Here is a 15,401-nt window from a genome sequence, read left to right on the forward strand (position 1 = left end):
GTAAACAGGTTACAAAGGAGAGACTGGCCAAAGATGGAATCTTGTCTTCCTGCTTTGTCCAAGCAATAGTGGGCTGCAAAGGTATGGAGAGAACGCCAGGTGGCAGCTCTGCAAATGTCAGAAAGTGGCACCAATTGTAGGTGTGCTACTGAAGTCGCCATGGCCCTCACAGTGTGTGATTTAACACGGTCTTGAAATGGAATGCCCGCTTGCTATTAGCAAAAGGATATGCAATCCGCCAACCAGGAGGAGAGAAAGTCTGCTTATCCACAGGCTTCTCTAACTTGTTAGAATAGAAAGAGACAAACAATTGAGTGCTTTCCCTGTAGGCAACTGTACTGTCTAAGTAGAATGCTAGAGCCCGTTTACAGTCAAGGGTATGCAGAGCCTGTTCTCCTGGACTGGAACCTGGGAAAAAAGGTAGGTAGTATTATGGATTGATTTAGATGAAAATCCGAAACTACCTTGGGTAAAAATTTAGGGTGAGTGCGGAGTACTGCCCAGTCCTGCAGAAGTTTAGTGTAAGGTGGATAGGTAATTCCCTAACTGTGAGCTAAAGTGATTGCCAGAAGGAAAATCACTTTCCATGTGAGATAGTGAAGATCACAGGAGTGAAGAGGCTTGAATGGTGGTTTCATGAGCCGACCCAAAACTTGGTTGAGGTCCCAAGAAGGGGCCGGAGGACGCAGTGGAGGCTTGAGGTGAAGCAAGCCTTTCAGAAAACATGTTACAAGAGGTTGTACTGATCTAGGAACATCCGACACTTTTATGGAAGGCGGCTACCGCACTGACATGCATTCTGATTGAAGAGGTTTTTAGACCTGACTGATAAAATGCCAGAGATAGTCCAAAATCTTTGTGATTGGACAGGTAAAGGGGTCAAGGGACTGAGAAGAGCACCATGACGTAAACCTGTTCCATTTATAAGAGTAAGATTTTCTCGTGGAAGGCTTCCGTGAAGCAATCAAGACACGGGAAACTGGTTCAGAAAGGTTAAGGGCTGAAGGATTAACCTTTCAACATCCATGCCACCAGGGACAAGGCATGAAGGTTAGGGTGGTGGAGGCACGCATCATTTTGTGTGATCAGAAGCAGGTTCTTTCCCAAGGGAATGTGCCTGCGAATAGAGAGGTCCTGAAGTATTGGAAACCACACTTGGCGTAGCCAGTGAGGTGCTATCAGGATCATGGTACCCTTGTCCTGACGTAACTTCACGAGAGTCTTCGAGAGAAGAGGAATTGGAGGGAATGCATAGTGTAGACCGGTTGCCCACAAGAGGGAGAATGCGTCTCTGGGCTGAGAGTGTTTGCTGCGAATGAGAGAGCAGAAGTTCTCTACTTTGCATTTTTGAGGAGATGCAAAGAGGTCTATTTGAGGATATCCCCATTGTTGGAAGATGGTGTTCGCTACTGAGGGGTTGAGAGACCACTCGTGCGGTTGAAAGATGCGACTCAGCTTGTCTGCCAACACATTGTCTACTCCCGGCAAATAGGTGGCCCTGAGATACATCGAATGGGAGAGAGCTTCCGCCCATATCTGTGCAGCTTCCTGACACAGAAGGAAGGAGCCTGTGCCTCCCTATTTGTTGATGTACCACATGGCCACCTGGTTGTCTGTCTGGATCAGGATAATTCGATTTGAGAGGCAATCCTGAAATGCCCTGAGAGCATATTCGATTGCTCAAAGCTCCAGGAAATTTATTTGGTGTTTGGCTTTCTCTGGAGACCAAGATCCTTGTGTCTGCAGATTGGCCACATGGGCTCCCCATCCGAGGTTGGAAGCATCGGTGGTGAGAATTAATTGAGGGTCTGGAGCCTGAAAGGGCAAGCCGTGGAGGAGATTGATCTGATTTTTCCACCAGGCTAGAGACTGACGGAGTGAGTCTGTTACTTGGACAATGGTCGACAGGGGCTGAATGCTTTGAGTCCATTGAGACCTTAGTGTCTACTGCATGACTCATGGCCAAACGGGCCATTGGTGTGACCTTAACTGAGGTCGCCATGTGTTCCAGGAGGATGAGAAAGTGACGTGCAGTCGCAGTGCTGAGAATGCAGCTGGTGTGCAAGAGATACGAGAGCAAGAGCTCGCTGTCGAGGCAGAAAAGCCGTTGCCTGCAAGGTATCCAAGTCTGCCCCAATGAACGACAAGGTTTGAGGTGGGACTAAGTAGGTTTGTCATAGTTGACTAGAAATCCTAATGAAATTACAGTGTGTAAGGTTAGATTGAGGGACGACAGAGCAACTTGCTGAGTGGGAGCCCTGATTAACCAGTCATCTAGATAGGGGTAGATGTGAACACCTTGGGTCCTGAGGAAGGCTGCAACTACTACGAGGTATTTTGTGAAGATTCGTGGCGCAGACGCTAGGCCGAATGGAAGCACTCTGTATTGATAGTGCTTGGGGCCTACTAGAAACCTCAGGTATTTGCGATGAGCTGGAGTTATCGCAATATGAGTGTATGCATCCTGGAGGTCCAGAGAGCAGAACCAGTCTCCTCTTTGTAGAAAAGGAAGAAGCAAGCCTAAGGTTACCATCTTGAACTTCTCTCGCTGGAGGTACTTGTTGAGGGCCCGTAGGTCCAGAATAGGACCAATGCCTCCCGATTATTTGGGGATTAGAAAGTACCGGGAATAGAATCCTAGGCCATGCTGAGAGTAGGGTACCAGTTCTATTGCCTTGAACTGGAGAAGTAGGGAGACCTCTTGATCCAGAAGGATGGAGTGATCGGATGTTCTCCACGTCTGTAGAGGTGGGGAGTCCGGTGGCATGGAGAGAAAGCTCAGATGGTAACCCTGAGCAATTAATTGCCAGTACCCATTGGTCTGAGGTGATTGAGTGCCATATGTTGTGGAAGTGGCACAAATCGACATTCCAGTGGTATGTGAGGTAATGGAAGCTGGCTGCTGCTCTCTAGGTAGAAGTCAAAAACCTGAAGCGGGACCTGGTTGAGGAGCTGCTTGTGGTTTTTGTTTCAGTGTCTGACGAGACTGGACTTTTTGAAAAGGTCTCGTGGAACGGGATCTGGTTGGTGGCGGGTAGGACTTCTTCGGGCGGAAGAATGACTTTTTAGAGTCCTTTCGGAAGGGCTGTTTAGAAGAGTAGTCAGAAGGCATCAGAGAGAGCTGTCTTAGGGTCTCATGATGGTCCTTAAGTTCCGCCACCGTACGTTGAATTTGTTCGCCAAACAGATTATCTCCTACACAGGGCAAATCAGATAACCTGTCTTGTAACTCAGGGCGAAGGTCAGAAGACTTGAGCCAGGCCCACCTTTTTGCCGAAATAGCTGCAGATACCCTGGTAGCAGTATCAAAGACATCATAGGATGATCTGATCTCATGCTTGCCTGCCTCAAAACCCTTGTTTACTAGGGTTTGGAGCTGATCTTGAAATTGCTGAGGCAGGGAGTCTGTCAAGTCTTGTATCTGCTTAAAAATGATCCTATTATATTGGGTCATATAGAGCTGATAAGCGGCAATTCGGGAAATGAGCATTGATGCTTGGAAGACTCGGCGACCAATGGCATCTAGAAACTTCTGTTCCTTGCCAGGGGGAAAAGAAGTGTGAGGCTTTGACCTCTTTGCTCTCTTCTGTGCAGATTCTACCACTACAGATTGGAGATCCAATTGAGGCTTCTGAAAGCCCGGAGCTGACAGCACCAAATAGGTAGTGTCAGCTTTTCTGTGGACTGGAGCAATGGAGCCAGGATGTTCCCAGTTCTTCTTGAGGAGGTCCAGAAGAACCTGGTGGATAGGGATGGAGATTATTTCCTTGGGAGCATCCAGGAATTGGAGCAACTCCATCATCTGATGTCTATCATCCTGTTCAGTCTGCAATTGGAAAGGAACCAATTCAGACACTTCCTTCACAAAATTTATAAAGGAAAGGTCCTCTGGAGGAGAACGCTTTCTACTTTCAGTGGGTGAAGGTGGTTAAGGCAAATCATCGGTGTCTGGTGAGGAATCATCAGTCCAGGTGTCATAGGGATCAGCACCTGCCCCTCTAGGAAGTAGAGGGGGATGGGGTGGTGGGATACCCAAAGGTCCTGATCGAGGCACCGAAGGCACCGGCATCGATGGATGGTTCGGTGGTGCCGTCAGGCGTATTGGCATCGATGGTTGGATCAGTGGCGAGGGACGTATCGGCATTGGCAGAACTCCCGATAGAGGGATGCGGAACGGTGTTTCTCCTCCCAATGACAGAGTAAGCGGGAAGGGCACCTGAGCCATCAGTAACCTGGGGTCCATTGGTGGGAAAAGCGGCAATGAGTGCTTCCATCCTGGAGAGCAGCAGTGCCAACGCTGCCAGAATCGGGTCTGTTCCACAATCGGTACCGGAGGAACCTGGAGTTGTTGCATCACCTTGTTGATGGCTTCCTGATCCATCTGGTCCAGTTTTTCTCAGAGACCTGGAGCAAGCAGCCCCGGTTCCGGAAGAGAAGGAGGCAGAGGATAGCTGGAGGGACCACTGTTAAAGGCGGAGTCGCGGCTCCCGATACCCTGTTGGGCGAGGGTTGCCTCCATGACCCGGTCGCTGAAAAGGTCGGTGCCTTTTCTGGACGGGGTTTCTTTGACGGCGGCGTTGATGATTTCGCTCCCTTGATGGTCCGAGACTTTCGATGGCGATGTTTGTCTCTACGATCCCCTCGGTCCTGAGGGGGAGTAGAGGGTGTCAAAGGCCGAGATGTATTCAATGCCGGACGGTCACCGGTTGGTGGTCGATGCTGGTGCGAATTTGATGGAGCCGGTTCTGACGAAGTCGATGCAATGGACGGAGTCGGGGTTTGAGCACGGAAGAGAAGTTCCATCTTCTCCAATCTGGCCTTGCGACCTTTTAGTGTCATTAGGGCACATTTGGTGCAGGTCAAGACATCGTGCTCTCGTCCAAGACACATTACACAGAATTTATGGGGGTCTGTGATTGACATGGTGCGATTACAGTCCGGGCACCGATGGAACCCCGACGCCATGGCAAAAAATTGAGCACCGGTATGGTCGACGGCCAGTAGACCGCAAGGGCCAAACTCGACGGTAATACGGATAAAAACTTACCAGAGTACCGCAGCTTGGAAAAGTTAAAGGAGGGACCCCTGTAGGGCAAATTAACTTTTAGTAATTCCGTGAGGAAAATTCCTGTCAGGAATCTCTGCAGAGCTCCTTAACCGCGAGGCTACTGCTGCGCAGAAAAAAGAAGACTGAAGGGGGACCCCTGCTGGCTGCACGGTAGTGCCATGCTGGGCATGCCCAGTAGGGGCCAGTCAAAGCTCTGGAAACTTTGACAGAAGTTTACTGTAATTGGGCTCTATCCTGTGATGTCACCCATATGTGAGGACTACCATCCTGCTTGTCCTGTGAGAATTATATTGACATTCTGTCCCTTCCTATATATTCCAGACTTCACTCTCATAGCCATATAGAATTAGTTGAATGAGGCTATCAAACGATTTTATAGTAGTTTTACTAGAAGTGTGAAACTGGCCAGCTTTTTAAAATTACGCAGAACACCCTTTGGACTTTTTTTTTGTAACCAATTTTAAAGCAGGATCCATGTTATAGTGGGTGTGAAGAAGAAATGTCATTTTGGTTCCCCCCCCCCCCAAAAAAAAATAAAAATTCTTCTGTCTAGTGATGCCACTGATTTTCTGTGACCTTAAGCATTAGTACAAGAAGGATTAAGGGGGGGGGGGGGATGCTGGAGAGGAGAGGATACAAATGCATTAGCCCCCGGGCACCGGAGACCTTTGCTACGCCACTAGGTGCGAACCATATGGGGCCACAAGCGACGGCAAAAAGGAGTGGAGATTTGGCGGGCCGCGAGCAGTGCCCAACCTGCTTGCGACCCAGAAAACCACACAGTTGGTAGGCGTGATCAAGAACGATGTAGGAGTCGGGGCGCAAGAGAGAAGGCTCGCCTAGGGCGCCTAATCCCCTTGCACCGGCCCTGTGGGTGGGAAAAATGCGGGAGTTAAAGTTGGGCACAAGAAAAGGGAACAAAAAGGTGACAAGTTTATAGCTGTGGCTCCTGCACAAGTTCCATTGAACAGAAGCTGCTGCAGAGGGCAGGTGCAGTCCCCAAGCAGGTTGTGCAGAGGACAATATGACACTTTGGGCCACACTAGGTCACAAACAGTAGAGATGTTGGTTAGCTAAAAGATTGGGGGGGGGGGGGGGGGAATAGAAAGGAGGCAAGAGAGGTGCAAAAAGCTGGGTGAGGAAAATAAAGGAAAACTTCCTGTCTCCCCCAAAAAGAGCAACAAATAAAAAAAAACAAAACAAATAAGCCACAAAAACACACACAGTCATCACTGGTACAAAATGATTGCATTTGCACTGAGAGCAGTTCCTGAAGTCACTGGCCTGCTTTAATGATGTCATTCACAAAAAAACAGACTGAAAAAGAATTAGAAAATTACCAGCATGTAACACTCAGCAAAAGGAATAGAATAAAAAGGCAATGTACGTGGAAAACATTTACAAAGATATAATTTATTTATTTATTTAGCATTTTTCTATACCGGCATTCAAGATTAGAATCACATCATGCTGGTTTACATAAAACAAGGGGGTGTAAATTAAAAAAAAAATAAATAACTGAACAGAACTTTAACAAGTGAAATGAAAAACTCTGAAGTTACAATAAAACAGGATGCTAAAACTGGATGGAGGAAAGTTTAAAGGAATTTAACAGTAAGAGCCATTATTTACAGTATTATAAAAATGTCTGATTGTGGCTGTCGTTCATATACGATTCAAATAGGGTCTGGAAACGCTTGTTTGAACAACCACGTCTTAAGCCTTTTTCTGAATGTTCTAAGGCACAGTTCTTGACGAAGTTCCGGTGGAATGGCGTTCCATAGAGATGGTCCTGCTGTAGAGAAAGTTCGGTCTCTAAATTTATTTATTTAGGTTTCTTATATACCGGCATTCATGATAAAATCACATCATGCCTGTATATGTTGAGAGGTTTTGGCATGGGGGACATATAGTGAGTCTCTGTAAGCTTCTCTAGTAGGTCTGGAGGAGGTATGTTTTCTGAATGGGATTTGTAGGTTTAGTGGAGCTTGGTGATGGATGGCTTTAAATATTGTGGTAATGGCCTTATGCATGATTCTGTAGTGGATTGGCAGCCAGTGGAGGTCTTTAAGGATGGGAGAAATGTGGTCTCTTTTCCTCGTGTTTGTCAGTATTCTGGCTGCCGCATTTCGTACCATCTGAAGAGGTTTGGTGTGAGAAGAGGGGAGACCTAATAAGACAGAGTTACAGTAGTCTATCTTAGAGAAGATTATAGCTTGCAGAACCGTTCTGTAATCTTGAAAGTGAAAGAGTGGTTTTATTCTTTTCAAGACATGTAGTTTATGGAAACAGTCCTTAGTTTGGTTGATGAAGGGTTTAAGGTTTAGCCGATTATCAATGATAACCCCTAAGTCTCTTGCTTGGGTGATGTGAAGGTTTGATGGTGTGTTCAAGGTGATAGTACTGTTTTCTGGGGAGATGAGAAGGAGTTCGGTCTTAGAGGAATTTAGAATTAAGTTTAAGTAGGTGAGGAGGCCGTTAATTTCCTGAAGGCAGTTTTCCCAGAATTCAAGTGTTTTAGTAATAGATTCTTTGGGGGGGGGGGGGGGGATCACGATCTGGACATCGTCGGCGTATAAGAAGTGTTTTAGGCTCATTTTGGTTAGCAGCTTGCATAGTGGAAGGAGGTAAATATTGAAGAGGGTGGGGGACAAGGAAGAACCCTGGGGAACTCCTAGGGAGGAATGGTGACGGAGTGATTCTTTGTTGTGTATTTTAACCTTATAGCTTCTGTTATCAAGGAAAGTTTTGAACCAGGCCAGAGCAGTTCCTGTTACGCAGATGTTTGACAACTGGTTTAGGAGGAGGATGGAATGGTTAACAGTGTCAAAAGCCGCTGAAAGGTCCAGGAGAATCAGTAAGAAGAAGGAGTGACCTTTGTCTAGGCCCATGATGAGATAGTATGTCAGGGATATGAGTAGGGATTCTGTGCTGTTTTTCGGAATCCAAATTAGGAGGGTAACAGAATTTTGTGGTCTTCGATATAATCCGATAATTGTGTATTGACTAATTTTTCCATGACCTTGGCTATAAATGGGAGGTGGAGATTGGGCGGAAGCTATTGGGATCTTTAGGGTCCAGATTAGGTTTCTTTAGGAGTGGTTTGATGGAGGCCAGTTTAAGATCATCTGGATAGATTCCCTGGGATAGAGAACAGTTAATGATGTCCGCCAATGCTTTGGAGATGGAGTCTGGGATTAGTAGTAGCAGCTTAGAGGGGATTCGGTCGAAGGGATGAGAGGAGGGTTTCATTTTCTTCAAAACTGCTTGGATCTCTGAGGTTGTTATAGGATCAAAAGATTTGAGAGAGATGTCTTTATTGGGGTGGTGATAAGAACTAGAAGGCGAGGTGGTGTTGGAAGGAAGCTGTGATAGGAGGTTAGTGATTTTATTTCGAAAGAAGAGGGCCAACTCTTCTGCTTTTGATTGAGCTTGGTTGAGTGGAATGTCAGGAGCGTTGATTTGTGTTAGATTGGAAACGTATGCAAAAAGGGCTTTAACGTCGAAGATGAGGTCATGTATTTTATGAGCATAGAAGTCCCTTTTTGCTTTTAGGGTGGAGCTCTTGTAGTGCAGAGCAAGCTTGTAGGCTGAGAGGGTGCTGTGGCCAGGTGCTTTACGCCATTTACTCTCTTTCTGTCATAGGATCTGTTTGAGTTTTCGAAGGTCACTAGTGAACCATGGTTGTCTTTTGGAAGAGTTGGGGTTAAATTTTGTTGTTGTTAGCGAGCATAATTTATTTGCTATGGCCTCTGTTAAGATGCTCCAGGAGTGGAGAGCTGAGTTGGGAGAGGAGACGTCAATGAGTGGGAGTTCTAAGGCCAGTTGTTTGCCGAGTTCATCCAATGAGCAGGTGTTTCTGTAGAGAAATGAAGGTTGAGGGAGGTGGATATTATTGGATTCCACCAGCGTGATGGTGGTGGAGATTAATGTGTGGTCTGACCAGGGAACCTGCTTACATACTGGGTGGGATGAATGTGTGATGCCAGAGTTTACAAAGATAAGGTCCAAAGTGTGACCCACTTTGTGGGTAGGTTTGTTAATTATCTGCTTGAATCCCATGGCTGACATGGCGGTGAGGAAAGCCTTGCAGCTGGATGAGCGTGTGGGGTTGTCGACATGCAAGTTGAAATCTCCGAGGATTACAGCTAAGGAATCCAGATGTGTGTGATGCTGTTATTTCAACAAAGATTAAAGTGCCTACAAAGGACAAAACAACAAAATCTAGAAGGATGCCTTCTGGAGGAGTGAAAATGTGGCGAGAAGTATCTTCTTGTACAGATAGCATAACTAGTTGCTCCACCACTGCCTACTGGTATATGATCTTTGAGAAAGTGCCAGAGCTTAGAATCTGCATGACAAACCGTGACACACAAAGAAACATCAAGCAAGTATCAAGACATTTAAAAAAAAGACCTAAAAAACTGGCTATTTAGCAAAGCTTATCAAGACCATAACTGACATTAGATCCAGCATTTTTCTATTATTTCTGTTTTTATGGATTTTTTTTTAGATAGTAAATAAGTATCCAGTAAGAAAATTCATACTATTTAATCTTTCATTTTATTTGCTACAGTCTTACTGAATTTTATTCTATATTTTATTATCTTATTGCATTTTTATTAACTATGTAGACCGTTGTGATGGTATGACAGACAGAAATTACTACTTCCCTGATAATATCCTTTCCTCTAAAGCAGTGTTTTCCAACCTTTAAGTCCAAGGAGCAACTACATTAACAAAAATGTTGCGTGGCATACCAAACTCCACCAAGCTGGCAGTGCAGACATAGAAAGGCCTTATGTGGCCAAAAGCAAAGCTAAGGAAGCACTGAAAGTCCCACCACTCTCTTTTCCAAATTTTAAAACAAAGGAAGAGTGCGTGGAAACACACAGGAACCTATCACAATGGACCAGCTCTATGTACAAGTGGACGAGAAGGAAAAAGTCAATGTGGTACAGGTAGCTACCTTGGTTCGTTACCTTGACAAAAATAAGATTCTACAAGCCAAAAGAAACCTCCCTTGAAATCAGAGGAAATTCTCAATGCTGATATTATCGAAGATCAGTGGCCGTAAAGGCTGCCAGAGCTCCTTCACTACTACTGCTCCCAATGTACAGAAAGTCGCATGCAATGTTCAGAACATGCTCTCCCCATCTGGAAGGACTGAAAGGTGGGTCAAGATGAGGAAATGCCGTTTGAAATGTGTGCTACACAAAAGCAGGTCCAGCTATATGTACCCTGCATGCTCCCATTATCTACCACACTATAGATCTCGTTTGTAGTTTAAAAAAAACCCAAAACAGAGGCATGCATGATTACACATTCTCAGAAAGGAGCTGTAAAATGCTGAGAGTAGAACTTATCTGCTGGTCTGGATTTGAGCATCAGGCAGTGGTGATTTTTCTGTGGCACACCTGATCAAGTCTAAAAGGCACACTGGTTGGGAAACACTGCTCTAAAGGCGGCAAGCCAAGCCTCACCAATGGGTTATGCACTCCTGCAAACATATGGAGACGGAGTAAAACTGACTCGCTGACATATAGCCCTGCCTTGACATCAGCCTACCAGTATCTGCAGAAAAGCCAAACTGTGGACAAATTAATACTTGAACACGACTGTTAACAGACAACCACTCATGCTTCCAACCAATTGGGAAACACTGAGCTCAGCAAAAAAGTTAACATCTTAGGAACTGTTTATTTCACTTACCAGTCCTTCAAACAAAACAAAATAAACACCACTCTGCATCATCCCCATATAAAGGATGACCTAAAAGCAAGTAGGCAGCCCTCGGTGGGTTATGGATTGGCTTGTCTTCCTTACAGGAAAGGAAATTAGAAGTTAAGTAGTAATTTCTTCTTCTGCACTCAGCCAGGCCAGTCCACAACAGTGGGATGTACCAAAGCTATTGCCAAAAAGGGTGGGAGGCTGCTTGTGGTCCCATCAACACCACACGTGCGAAACCTGTGTCCTGAGCCCTATCGTCAAAGTGGTAATGCCTGGAGAAGGTATATAAAGGATGACCATATTGCTGCCCGGCAAACTGACAGGAGTCAACAATCGAATATCTGCCCATGAGACTACCTGAATTCTAATGAGCGCCTTGACCTGTCTAAGTAATGGTACATTCAGATCCACATGGGCATCAGTGAAGACTTCCTTCAGCCAATGGACTATAGTCACCTGTGGGACAGAACCCCTTGTTTACCTCCACCACAGCACAGATGATCAGTCTTCCTCAAGGATCTAGTAATTTTCAAGTACTGCACCAGATGCCACTTGACATCCAAGGCATGCGAAAACGATAATCCCATTCATCTCTATTCCTGTCCAGAGTGGGCAGGAAACAGACTGATTCAAATGAAACTCCAAAACCATTGTTGGTAAAAAAAAAAGGAAGGTACAGTCCTAAGCTGCACTGCCTTCTGGAGCCATGCCCCTGTAGCTCGGAAGATTGCCTTGCCGAACAGACTGCCACCAGAAGAATAGTTTTCAAGGTAAGCAACCACAAGAAGAGAGCATGGAGTGGCCGAAATGTAGGACCCGCCAAAAAACACAATATGAGATTAAGATCCCAAAGAGGCACCAGAAGACACAAGGAAGGATGAAGATGCTTGACTTCTTTCAAGAACCTGGACACATCTGGATGGGAAGACAAGTGTCTACCACTGACCTGTCTCCAAATGCAAGCGAGAGCTGCTACCTGCATCTGCAGAGCGTTTAAGGCCAAGCCATTAACCTTCCTGCAAAAATTCCAATATCAGTGGAATTTCAACTTTAAGAGGACGAGAACCTCACAAGCCACATCAGCTCTACACTTTCCAAACTCCAATATAAGCTAGAGATGTAGAAAACTTCCTGGCCCAAAGTAAAGTGGAAATCGCTAAGGAATAACCGCATTTCAGCAACCAAGCCCTCTCAAGGGTCAAACTATAAGACAAAACCGACCCAGTAATGGCTCTTGAAGCAAGAGATCCTTCCTGACTGGAAGTCTTGAGAGGACAGACAGATCAGCATACCACAGCCTCTGGGGCTAATCTGGAGTCACCAGAAGTATGGTCTCAGTCTGACTCGCATCTTCCAAATCACCCTGCTGATCATCCACTCCATGGCCACACCTGGACAAGAGCATCAATTCCCAGCACTCCCAGATCTCTTCTGCGACTAAAGAATAGTGGCACCTTCATGCTGGAACTTGCCATCAAATCCAGGTACAGCCGACCCCAACTGTCCACTATGAGTTGAAAGGGCTCATTCGCCAGCTCCCACTGTCCTAGGGCCAAGACTTGTCTGCTGAGGAAATCTGCTCATACATCGTCCTTCCTGGTAGTGTGGCATGTGGGTATGTCCTGAAGATATTGCTCCACCCACACCATAGGTGCATCTACCTCCACTGTACTTGGACTGGTGCTTTTCAATATATATATAAATGATCTGGAAAGGAATACGACGAGTGAGGTTATCAAATTTGCAGATACAAAATTATTCAGAGTAGTTAAATCACAGCAGACTGTGATACATTGCAGGAGGACCTTGCAAGACTTGAAGATTGGGCATCCAAATGGCAGATGAAATTTAATGTGGACAAGTGCAAGGTGTTGCATATAGGGAAAAATAACCATTGCTGTAGTTATACGATGTTAGGTTCCATATTAGGAGCTACCACCCAGGAAAAATATCTAGGCATCATAGTGGATAATACTTTAAAATCGTCAGCTCAGTGTGCTGCAGCAGTCAAAAAAGCAAATAGAATGTTAGGAATTATTAGGAAGGGAATGGTTAATAGAACGGAAAATGTCATAATGCTTCTATATCGCTCCATGGTGAGACCACACCTTGAATACTGTGTACAATTCTGGTCGCCGCATCTCAAAAAAGATATAGTTGCGATGGAGAAGGTACAGAGAAGGGCAACCAAAATGATAAAGGGGATGGAACAGCTTCCCTATGAGGAAAGGCTGAAGAGGTTAGGGCTGTTCAGCTTGGAGAAGAGACGGCTGAGGGGGGATATGATAGAGGTCTTGAACGAGTAGATGTGACTCTTATTTTCACTTTCGAATAATAGAAGGACTAGGGGGCATTCCATGAAGTTAGCAAGTAGCACATTTAAGACTAATCGGAGAAAATTCTTTTTTCACTCAATGCACAATAAAGCTCTGGAATTTGTTGCCAGAGGATGTGGTTAGTGCAGTTAGTGTAGCTGGGTTCAAAAAAGGTTTGGATAAGTTCTTGGAGGAGAAGTCCATTAATGGCTATTTATTTATTTAGAATTTTTATATACTGACATTCTTGATACAAATATCAAATCAGATCGGTTGCCATTATAACAAAACAGTCGCGGTTAAGGAGTTACATTAAACAAGGTGTCAGAACAATAGAATGTAAATATTAAATAGTCGTAAATGAATGAATCGAACAGCGTTAATATACGTAACAAAATAAATAGACGTAACAAAACGAATAAAATAAAACTGAATGATACATGTAACAGCGAACAATGTTAATGGGCGTATCATGAACTAATGCATCTACTAGGGTGTCTTTCATAACATATGGACTGTCCAAATCAGGCGTTATCGGGCCCTAAGGGAAGTGAGAGTGATCATGGGTCTTGTAGTGAGCTGTTATGCCCTTTGGCCGGTGTCCAAGTGTTCTTGAGATTCCGGGAAGGCTTGTCGGAAGAGCCATGTTTTTATGTGTTTCTTAAAAGTTTGATGACATGTTTCTTGGCGAAGCTCCAGAGGCAGTGAGTTCCAGAGGGTGGGCCCGGCTGTAGAGATTGCTCATTTTCTTAATGAGGTTTTGACTTAGGGAATAGCCACTGCTATTAATTGCATCAGTAGCATGGGATCTTCTTAGTGTTTGGGTAATTGCCAGGTTCTTGTGGCCTGGTTTTGGCCTCTGTTGGAAACAGGATGCTGGGCTTGATGGACCCTTGGTCTGACTCAGCATGGCAATTTCTTATGTTCTTATGTGGATTCCACTGGGAGAGCAATTTTTGCTGAAAGGACCTCATGTGTACCCTCGCCCAGTGAACTACTTCCAACGTGGCCACCATAGATCTGAGCACTTGCAGTAAGATCATACTATTGGGCGAACAGTCCATCTTGAGGTCTGAACATGAGCAACTGATTTCTAAATGAGACTCTCCAGCAGAAACACTCTGCCCCTGCCATATCAAATTGCACGCTGAGGTAGTCTGGGGTCTGAGATGGCTGTAAAGTGCTCTTGGCTAAGTTTACCACCCAGCCTAGTTCCTGAAGCAAAGAAATCACCTTGCGAGATGCCAAATTATTCTCTTCTGCACTTTGGCCCAAATCAACCAACCAGTTGTCCAGATACAGATGGACAAGAATGCCTTGCACAGAGCCACCACCACCATAACTTTGGAGAATGTTCTGGGCGCAGTAGCAAGCCCTTTGGGCTTGCTACTGCGCCCAGACAGGGCCTGAAATAGATAATGATGTCCCAGAACGGTGAAATGTAGGAAACAATGTTCCTGATGAATGGGAATGTGCAAATAGGCATCCATCAGATCAAGAGCTGTGAGAAATTCTTTTTGCTACAATTATGAAGCGCAAAGTTTCCATCCTGAATGCCAATGTGCAAATGCAGATTGTCTCCCTTTAGATCCCAGATGGGTCAAAAGGACCCTGCTTCCATCTCGGGAATGACAAAAAAAATGGAATAGTGCCCCGTATTTTCTTGTGATCTGGGAAGTGGAATCACAGCCCTAAGATCTATCAGCCTTCTTAACGTAGTCTGCTCTCTTCAATACAGAGTTGCAGGGAGAGACATCTGGAGGAATTCAGAGAAATTCCAGAGCATAACCGTCCCTTACCACCTCCACATGCCTTCACTGCTGCACACTCCCTCATCCTTAAAAAAAAAAAAAAAAAAAAGTCCACTTTCAGACAAAGCACTCAACCGAGTGAGGAACCAACAAACCAACAGGTGTGTCTCCTCAGGAGTTCAAGCTCTGGTTCACTTCTCCTAATCTTCTCTCTCTGCTTTTAGTTTATAAAACAAATAAATAAAATCCACAAGGGAGCTACATGTTCACTATCTGCTAGAGACTGAGAATAGTGGCAGACTGATGTCGGGGCAAGGCTCTGTGACATCAGTGAGTCAATTTTACTCAGTCTCCCTCTGCTGGTAGGAGTGCATAACCCACTGGTAGACTGGCCCGCCTGGGTGCAGAGGAATGTTACCCCATCAGGATTGCTCATCTTTTGAGAATTTCTTGTAACAAGGTTTCCCCACTGATACATCTACATCAGCTACCTGCCAAATCAAACTTCAGACAAATATGCTAGGTTTCCTGCAGGAC

The 15,401-nt window shown here is 45.3% G+C and overlaps 1 protein-coding gene across 1 annotated transcript in view; it reads right to left on the bottom strand.

The window, feature by feature from the left end:
- Positions 1–15,401, bottom strand: part of PDIA6 (protein disulfide isomerase family A member 6) — a 166,606-nt gene that overhangs the window by 115,717 nt on the left and 35,488 nt on the right. The window lies entirely within an intron of this gene.

Source organism: Rhinatrema bivittatum, chromosome 3, assembly GCF_901001135.1.
Source record: "Rhinatrema bivittatum chromosome 3, aRhiBiv1.1, whole genome shotgun sequence".
In the NCBI taxonomy this organism is placed as follows: Eukaryota; Metazoa; Chordata; class Amphibia; order Gymnophiona; family Rhinatrematidae; genus Rhinatrema; species Rhinatrema bivittatum.